This window comes from Bombina bombina, chromosome 2 (assembly GCF_027579735.1).
Source record: "Bombina bombina isolate aBomBom1 chromosome 2, aBomBom1.pri, whole genome shotgun sequence".
NCBI lineage: Eukaryota > Metazoa > Chordata > Amphibia > Anura > Bombinatoridae > Bombina > Bombina bombina.
In genome coordinates this window covers 403,588,044-403,597,267 of record NC_069500.1, presented here as the reverse complement: position 1 = coordinate 403,597,267, position 9,224 = coordinate 403,588,044, and positions in this window count along the sequence as shown.

Sequence of the window (9,224 nt, the reverse complement as noted above, 5' to 3'; positions counted from 1 at the left end):
CTCAAATGAGTAAATGGTAATCTAATTATTGTCTATGTTAATAACTATTATAATATATACAAATCACAGATACATATATACATATGAAACTCACTAAGCTCAGATAAACACTTCAGTTCATACACTTAAAAATACTAATATGAACTATTGAAGATTAAATATGAATAAATACACATAAACTCTGTTCATAATCTTATAACCTAATGCATATAGTGAACAATCATAATATAGAGGGGCAATATACAAAGACATGTGTATTAAATAGAGTGTGGAAGTCTAAGGATTAGATTTATACTTTCCCCTGTTTGATATATAAATATACAAAATTCCTCTCTTATTTATGTTAAATATACAAATCTATGTCCCTTCTAAAATTTAATCCTTGCGGAATGATAGTATTGAGGGAAAAAATCCAGAATACTTCCCTAGTATTTAGCTTTGTTTCTCTGTCACCTCCCCTCTTCCATAGGGGTACATGGTCTATTGCTTGGACCATTAATAGGCTGGCATCAGAGTTGTGATGCTCTCGAAAATGCCTAGCTATTGGGGTGTCAGACTCAATATCATCTATTGACCTGGTATATATGTATGTGTGTGTGTGTATATATATATATATATATATATATATATATATATATATATATATATATATATATATATATATATATATATATATATATATATATATACATATATATATATATACACACACACACATACATATATACCATATATACACATACAGTATATATACATACACATTTTATTAAATACTCTCTTTATATGAAACAAAGAAAACAATGATTTCAGTATCTCTTTACAGAAGTTATGTGCCAAAACTATATTTAGTAAATCTCACCATATGAGGAAAGAAAAAAAAAGAGACAAAAAGTCTTTACAAAGTTGTTGTTTTGTTTTAAATAATTGTGAAGCTTCCTTCTTGGACCTTATGAAGGTGTTTCTGGAGTGCGCTCAGCAGGCTGTCTGCAGATCTTTCTTCAAGCACAAGGAAGGTGTGAGGAAACAAGCTGGCTCTACGAGCTGCTAAAGACTGGAACTGGCAGACAGCTATTGTTCACTGCAAACTGTACAGAGACTCTACAAGACAGAAGCTAGACTGGCTGAATGAGATTAGGCACTAGCCAGCTTCTCAGCTGTCCCTTTTATTAAATGAAAAGCCTTCTGTGCCTCACAGCCTCTTTAGCACAGGTGTCCAACCTTCCCATCATGGGCCCTATTGGACTTTTTAATTAGTGGGGTGGTAAAGCAAAACAATATATATTGAACTTTAAATGAGCAATTTAGCTTTAACATATTTTATGACAATTGTAATACTTTTTCAAGTAGAACAAACCTAAACTGACCCAGGCACAAGGGCTCCAAAGCTGCATCTGCAGCCACATAAATGGAGCCAAATGAATTGACTATGCATTTTATTTTTCAGCATTTAGAAATAAGGAAAACGCTATACACTTTTTTTTGCCACACTTTCACTAAGGAATTCAACGTTCTACTTCCTATTATTATCATGAACAGATGCCTCCAAGATCTACATGAGATAAAATAATTAAAAAAATAATAGAAAAATAAATACATACATAAATAAATAATTGTATACAGGGATAAGCAGATTGACACAGGATTAGTTTCCCTAGAGCTTTTAATCTTATAGCTGCTGGAGACAAACAATGGGAAGTAGCTTGAAGGTCTGTGGAACATAAATTGTGTCTTGGGAATTAATCTTGGATATGCTTTAAACCTTATGAGGTTAGATGGTCGGTTTCTCTGAAGGTGTACGTTTTGAAAACTGGAGTAAAGTCTGACTGAAGAAGAGAGTGCTAGAGGACAGGTGCAGGGTAAGAGACCTCCTGAACATTGGAGTGTTGGGTGGTGATCACAGAGACTGAAAGGCATAATACAGAGGTAGAGAAGGACGTGGCTAGGGATTCATATAAAAATAAGAACATATATATACTGGGATCTGGTGATGTGGAGGTTCCCCAGATGAGGGCTAACATTTTTAATTTGATTGAGGTGGCTAATGGAAACCAGCGTATGGGCTAGGACAAATGGGGAACTGAGTGAGATGGATGAGCCTGGCAGTCAGAAGTTACAGTAATCCATAAGTGATGTGATAACTGAGTGGACCAGTATTTGTGGTGTGTTTTGAGAAAGAAATCAGTGAAATGGATTAATTGTTTGACAATGTTCCATAAACAGAAGAATTTAATGAGAGCAGTTATGTAGAGGGTAAAAGAGAGTACAGGATCAAGTATTGCTCCAGGGTAGTGGGTATAGGATTTGGACCTTATAGTGGAGTGGTTGACCATTTTGGAGATTTCCGGTAGCTGTTCTGTGTATAGAAGTAAAAACAACAAATTTCAGTGTAGAATATATGGATTTTGATGGGAAACCATCACTGTTAGTGAAATAGTGGAGGAGATATGTATATTTTGGTGTACTTGGATTGAGTTGGTATTGGAACCTAAATAAGCTGATTTTTTTTACCAAGTAGGGTAGACTAAGAGGAGCAGGGGGCTAAGCACTGAGCCTTGGGGAAACCTGAAGGATAGCGGGAGGTGTGATAAGCCACACTTATGCACACCAATGAAGTTGACAATATTCATTATGCTAGGGTGGTCAAAAGTGTAGAAAACAGCAGAGAGGCTGAGTAGTGAGAATTGTCCTTTGTCTTTAGTAGAACGCAAGTTGTTTTAGTAAAGTGTTATGGTAAAAGTGGGGATACTTTTAGACAATTAAAGATAAAAAATTGAGTGGCAGTTAGAGAGAATCTGGGTTAATGGAAGGCTTTTTCAGGATGAGTGTGATGCATTGAATTGTGCCAGTGATTGAAGAGATGGGTAAAACCTTTATAATTACATTAATGAATTAATAACCTGAAATAACAAGCAATTTTATTAAATTATATCAAACTTTCTTATTAGTAACCAGAGGCAAAAATTACAGGGGTCTAAGAGGTCTCAATTGAGACTGGGCATACACCTTTTGCATAGCTTTCGCTACAGGAGGCCTGCATGGCCCCACTGATTGTCTTCCCCCTGCAAACCAGAGCTCCCAGTGTAAGGATAGCTTATAGATTTGCCTTTAAATATAGGGTGCCAGGGTTTCCAAGATGGTAATCACAACATGGCAGTACAGAAAGATCTGCCACCAAATTTGTACAGGAAGGTTGGTTCAAGTGTATATCTTCTGTCGCCGACTAACCAAGGGGGAAGGGTGACTCACAATCTCACAGCTCTTGCCCCTATATGGTTGCTTGCTCAGTTTCTGCTATTATCAAACAACCAGGAAGAGCACAATTAAATGGGGGGCCCTAGGCCCAATTAGGTCTCTATTTACGCCTCTGTCAGTAACTGAAATGTTAGTGAATAGGTCTGTTTCAGATTTCTCTAGTGAAACAACGAGAATCTTTCCAATCTCTGTTATGTTACACAGCTGAGAGTTGGCAACTTTTCTTCTGTTTGAGTTCTTTGTCTCTTAGTAAGAATGCCCATAGTAATCTGTCTTTCGGAAAGCATAAAAATTCCCAATGCAAGTGATCAGTGGAAACTCTTTCAAATGTTTTCTTGTAAAACAGGTGTGAGTATCATTATCACTAACTAATCTAGTGTAAACTAATATTGCTCATAATATTTTAATTATGTGTAGTAAAAAAAATAAAGAAAAAAATAATGCAATATACTTAAATTATATGTATTGTTTTTTTTCACTGCCCAGAGAGGCTGGAGTCCACTCTGCAGGATCTAGAACCTTGACCCTGCAACATTTTAAATAGTGATTGGTTTAACAGTACAGGAGCTTGTTTATACTGTATCTGCTGACCATAGCAAAGGAGATCAGATTAACAATACTCAAAAGGTTATTCAAGTAGTATATCCTTGGACTGTAAAATAATGGAGATTTTGATAACAGAATATTATTTTGTAGAATTATAATCAGTGAAAACAAAACCTTTGTTGTGCTATACAATGGCCATTGTATATTTATATACTGTAACTAAAGCAACTAAACAGTTAAAAACGTTGGAAGTAAATGTATTATTAATTGCATTCACTGGAACCTTGCATGCAGAATAATTATTGTAAGTGTCTATAATGGGCCAGATTACTAATGTAGAGCAAAATTCGAGCTTATGCGGGCGTGATATTTGCACTACACTTGTAATACCAGCGCACACAATTGTGCTCTGGTATTATAAGTGAGGCGCAATGCGAATGCGACCTGACATTCGCATTACGTGGAACTTTGCCCTCACAAATAGGCTCAAATGGGAGCCTCGTTCTCATGCCGATAGTCATGGCATAGAACCCCTAGTGCAGTGAAGGGGTAAATTGGAATAACACAGTCCCCATAGACCTCAATGTAAAGGCACTTTTCAGTGCCGTTTTTTTTTTTCTAACACCCCACATCCACAAACTTTAAGCTCTTAAAACTGCTTTGTTTAAGATGCTACATAAAATAAAATAAAGATGCCACATTTTTTTTTTATTTTATCAAGGTACCCTACACTTTATTTGGGGGCCAATTAGGGGACATTTTTTAAATTAACCAGAAGTCTGACCTTATGGTTAATTTTCGGAGTACTAATTGTCACTGCGTTGTATGTTTAAATTAAAAGAAGAGGCCTTGTTGACCACAATAGATATTAACGTGTTCCTAACTTTGAGTATCCTGCTTTACACTTATACACAGAGATATAAAATATTTATGCAGTCTGGGTGATTTTGTAGCCTGCCCCTGTCTTTAAGCTAAATCCCTGTCAGTAATGCACTGCAGGCCTGTGAGAGGCTGCCTGGATATACTGACTGTGCAGCCTGCATCAATACTGTGTGAACACTTTTTAGAGTTCCTCTGGACTTTGCTCAATCCCCAAAGTGATGGCTTCATTTCCTGCCCACTTAGATGCATCCTCTCAAGGTACAAAGTGAAGCTTTGTGAACAGAGGCTTGGCAGGAATCCATCGTATGAGACAGGGAAAGAACAGTCTTTCCATCCTGAATGTGCTGCTAACAAATATTCCAGTTGTTTTTCTTTATTGCTAAGATGGATACACACTGATTATTATACCACAGGGTGACAGAGAGGAGGGGAAAGAGATGAGAGAAAGGAAAGGGAGATATCTATAAACCATGAAAGAGAGAGAGAAAAAGAGAGAGAGAAAAAGAGAGAGAGAGAAAAAAGAGAGAGAGAAAAAAAGAGAGAGAAAAAGAGAGAAAGAAAAAGAGAGAAAGAGAGAGAAAGAGAGAAAGAGAAAGAGAGAGAGAGATTGGATGAAGGAATGGAGTCTGAGAAGAGGAAGGTTAAAGGTAAAATGTTGTATACATGTGCAGAATTACATGCATTGAAATCTCTTCTAGAACTGCAGCCTGTAGGAAACGATTTCTTATAAAATTATTGTAGATGTGTGCACCCCTAAAAACCCCAGCTAACTGCACTCAGGTTCTTATACAGAATCCTGCTAGATGAACCCGGAACACTTGACGTCTATAAGGCTAATCAGAAGTATAGCAGGATATGTTCATTCTCCGGCAGAAGATTATTATGTGTTCTGGAGATTACTGATATTGACATTTGGGAGGCAAATGACATTTTTACATGATAAATATCTATCACAGTACAACTAACCACTGAATCATTTCACAGTGACTCCCTGGGATGGAGAGGCTGGTGTAAGGTGACCAGATTTTGAAAATGACACTGTGGTTTATTGACAACACACAAACAAAAGGATAAATTGTTAGTGTAGTAAGGCAAACATTTATTAAATTATGTCACATTTTATTAAGTACTTTATAGTCTTACTGCTCCACTGCTAAATATTAAAGGGACAGGGTAATGTAAAATTGTCTCTCTTTAACGTGATTTTACCTGCTGGAGTGTATTAAAGTTTTTACTTATTGCTCCTTTATTTTTATTTTATCTTTTTAAATATCTGCTTTTACCTGCTGTATCCCTACCTATATTGAAAATTGCATTACTTAAAGGACCAGTAAATACAGTAGATTTGCATAATCAACAAATGCATGATAACAATAAAATGCAATAGCACTTAGGGCTCGATGATTGAAAACTCTCTGGGCTGGCGAGATTATTAATGAATGCTCGCCAGTCCTTCTATTTCCCTGTGTCAGGATCCTCCTAGCTGACAGCTTAATTTTCTTTGACATTATACTGTTTCTTTAAATTTCAATTATCTTTTCCAGCCAGCCTATAAATCTCCCAGTATCCTTTACTTCATTGCTTGGTATTGGATTTTTCCTCATCTAGCTACTGAACAACACGCAGTTGTTTACTAACCTTAAGCTATTTTGATCTTTTGTCTATTTTGGTTGCTGTCAAGTTCAAGTTCATTTTCCTCACTTGCCTGCATACCTCAACCAGGCTCCGCTATTAGCACTAAGCGTAGCAACTCTCCTACGTTGTTTTTCCGGATCTCCTTCTCAGCCAGCAGTACTAGGATTCCTCCGCGGTGACGTCACACGCCAACTTCACGGTACTCACCAGCTCCTCACTGCTTCTACCGCTCCGGATTTTTACACACAGGTCAGTCACTTGCTTTCCTGACTACCGAAGCAAACTTTGTAGTATACTCTAGCCTCACTGTTTTGATAAATTATCGCTGTACCACCAACGACTTGTGTATATAAACTAGTGACATTCCATTCTCTCTAGTCTGCCTTATGAAAAGTTGTTACTCGCAATACCGGTTTATAATTCATTTACTGCCATTATATTTTTTCCTTATTTTTTTCTTGCATATTAAGTTTCTCATATTGGTTGGCGGAATAGTTCCCTGCTGCACATCTTTCACACTGTGATACAAGATGCAGGAATAGAGTTCTATTTTCCAGTATTCCAATTACAATAAAGGCTATTTGTTAATGGGGTTTGCAAATCACCTCTTAGGTGATTTATTTGCTCATCCCACACATCCTAGCTACAAACCTTAAACTATAAAAATCTCAGCAGCTGAGATTCATATTATTTTTAACACTTATTTCTTTAGTGTTCTAGTTCGCCTGACAGAATACCAAGCCCTTTAACAAAATGAATCCAGCTGAGATGACTACACTTCTACAGACTCTAACTCAAAGAGTAGATTCCTTGACTGAAGGGTTAAATACACTTAGAGCTGAAAACACTGCACTCAAAGCTTACATTAAGGATTATATTGAGACAAAATTACATACTCCTGAACCACAAGTCAGTTTACCTGAAAAATTCTATGGTGATAGGGCACACTATAGGGACTTTAAGAATGCATGCTTACTTTTATTTACACTGAAAACCCAATCTTACCCCACTGACAGGATCAGAGTCTTAACAACCATATCTTTCCTAAGGGGGGAACCACGTAGTTGGGCAAACAGTTTTTTTGAATCTAATGACACCATATTAGACTCTTTGGAGAATTTTTTCTCTGCAATGGGACAATTATACGAAGACCCATTTAAGCAACAAACTGCAGAAACTGCCCTTAGGGCACTTAAACAAAAAAAAAGAATGGTGGAAGATTACATAGCAGACTTTAAGAGGTGGACAAAAGACTCTGAGTGGAACAACTTATCTTTAAGGAATCAGTTCCGCCTGGGTCTTTCAGACGCGGTTAAGGATGAATTGTCCCGAACTGATATGCCCCCCACTCTAGAGGGTTTGATAAATCTAAGTATCACAATAGATAGACGCTTACGAGAAAGACAACATGAACGATCATATCCTGATTCTTACACAAAGAAAACCACTAGTGTTACACCCTCTATCTCCTCTGCAAAGTCCCACTCTGAGCCAATGGATATTGGGTTCCTAAAAGCCCCTTTAACCGCACAAGAAAAGACTAGAAGGAGAGAAAATAATCTCTGTCTCTACTGTGCGTCAGATGAGCATACAGTAAAAGAATGCCCAGTTCTCCAAAAATCTAACAGGGGTAAGTCCCTATTATTTTCCTCTTGTTGCAATACATATGATAGTAGAAGTGCCTATTGTAAACTTTCACTTCTTTTCCAGTGGGATCTCCATCGTCTCCACGTCCCCGCAATTATTGACTCAGGAGCTACTGCCTGCTATATTGATAAAGAATATACACTTAAGAATAAAATTCCACTTATGCAGAAAAAGTCTCCTGTTTTATTAAGAGGAATTGATGGTAACCCTATCTCATCAGGTCCAGTAGCTTATCAAACTATTCCTCTCTTAGTTAGTTCCACAGATCATCATAGAGAATACCTTACATTTGATGTTATCTCCTCCCCTGTCTCTCCGGTTATACTTGGTTTAAATTGGTTAACCTTACATAATCCCACTATCTCCTGGGACACTCTCTCTGTAACCTTTGATTCAAAATTCTGTTCAACAACTTGTTTCCCTATCAGTATTATGCACACTTCCACCACTGACTTAGATTTCCAGTTACCTGATGAGTATAAGGATTTCGCTGATGTTTTCTCCAAAACTGAATCTGAAACTCTTCCACCTCACAGGAAATACGACTGCCCCATAGAGCTAGTCCCTGGAGCTCAGATTCCTTATGGCCACATTTTCCCTCTATCTAAACCTGAACTTACACACCTTAAAACTTATTTAGAGGATAATTTAAGGAAAGGTTACATACGGCCCTCTACCTCACCAGCTGGTGCCGGTATGTTTTTTGTAAAAAATAAAGACGGCAGTTTACGTCCCATAGTTGACTACCGACAGCTTAATAAGGTGACAGTAAAAAATCGCTACCCCTTACCTCTTATCCCAGAATTAATAGAGAGATTGGAAGGGGCTAAATTTTTTACAAAATTAGATCTAAGGGGAGCGTACAATCTCATCCGAGTAAGAAGTGGTGACGAGTGGCTGACGGCTTTTCGTACTCGCTACGGCCTGTACGAATATACCGTGATGCCGTTCGGGCTATGTAACGCCCCGGCCACTTTCCAACACCTAATAAATGACTTATTCAGAGATTTCCTTGACGTTTTCTTAGTCATTTATTTGGATGACATTCTGATTTACTCAAAAACCTTAACTCAGCACATTTCACATGTCAGACAGGTACTTTCTAGATTAAGAACTAACTACCTATACGCAAAACCTGAGAAATGCATATTTAATTCTAATAAAATAACCTTCTTAGGTTACGAAATAAGTCCTATGGGTATACGTATGGAGGAAGGTAAAATTCAGGCAATTATTGATTGGCCTGTCCCCAAATGCAGAAA